Genomic DNA, 1,262 nt, shown 5'->3' on the forward strand with positions numbered 1-1,262 from the left:
AGGCGGTAACCAGAAGGGACCCTTCCTGAAGCCCAAGGACACTGGGAGGGGAGGGGAGGGGGGGGGTGCAGGGAGCCAGGACTGTTGGGGAAGATTCCACTGCCCCCTGGCTGCTCCCTGGCCCAGAATTCGGCACCAGGTTGGCAGGACACGCTCTGGCACTGCCCTTCTGTGGGCCGAGGCTGAACTGAGCCTGGAGCCAGCTCCCCGCCCCCCACCTGTGAGCACACCTCCCGCCTCCCGCAGAGGGCAGGGCCCTGTGGGTGTGTGGCTGCTCCCCATCTCCTCACCCACCGCCTGGCCCTCCCCCAAGCCCGCGTCGCTCAGGCTGCACCAGGCTCCTTGTCGACCGCTGGCCCCAGACACCTCCCATTTATCTCCGTCACATTGCGGGGGGGGGGGGGGGGGGGGGGGCTCTCCGTGCACCCCCTCGGGCTCCAGCGCTTGGAAACCCTGGATGTGTGGGGTCCTGGGAGCCTGGCCATCCGGCGCCGCAGCCTGGATCCCAAGCCGTCAGCCTTCACATGGGCCCAGCCCTCAGGGACCGGCAGCCCATCGCCCTGGCAACCGCCCCTTGTTCCTGGTCCATGAACAGGTCCTGTCTCACACTGACCAGGGCCGGGGGCCTGGGCGCTCAGGGGCCAGGAGGGGAAGCAGCTGGGACCCCGGCGGCCGGGGGGGCTTGGGGAGGCGCCTCCTCCTTGGGCTCCCGATGCCTGGGAGACAGGTGATGAGCAGTGAGCCAACCAACAAGCCATTTCAGGCTCCGAAAGAGCAAACGCGGACTGCGTGGAGGGACGGACGGGAGGGGACGGCTTCAGGGACCGGAGGGCCGCGGTCCTGGCTTTCCATTGATTAAGGGAGAGCCCTGAGCCCAGGGGACTGTCCCCGCCGCCCTGTCCCCTATCCCTCCTGGCCCTGCTCAGGGCCAGAAACCTGGGCCCGTGGACACGAGTCACTGGGCAGCTCAGGGAGGGTGGGGGTGGGGCCTTCCTCATCGCTCCCAAGGGCACAGGGGTCCCCTGAAGTGGGATCTCTCTTCTCTCGCCTCCTTCCTTCCCTAGTTTCCACCCACAGGCCCAGGACAGGCCCGGAGCCCCTAATCCCTGCGCTGCCATCAGCCGCCGCCTTTCTTCCCAACCTTATCTGCCTCCTGCAGCCACGGCTCCCCCGTGGCCACTCCCCTCCCTGCAGCCTCGCTGCTGGGCAAGTGGGCGTGTCCTCCCCCTCCCCTCCCTCCTCCTCTCCTCCCTTCACCTCGG

This window comes from Myotis brandtii, unplaced genomic scaffold (genome assembly GCF_000412655.1).
Source record: "Myotis brandtii unplaced genomic scaffold, ASM41265v1 scaffold693, whole genome shotgun sequence".
NCBI classification, from domain to species: domain Eukaryota; kingdom Metazoa; phylum Chordata; class Mammalia; order Chiroptera; family Vespertilionidae; genus Myotis; species Myotis brandtii.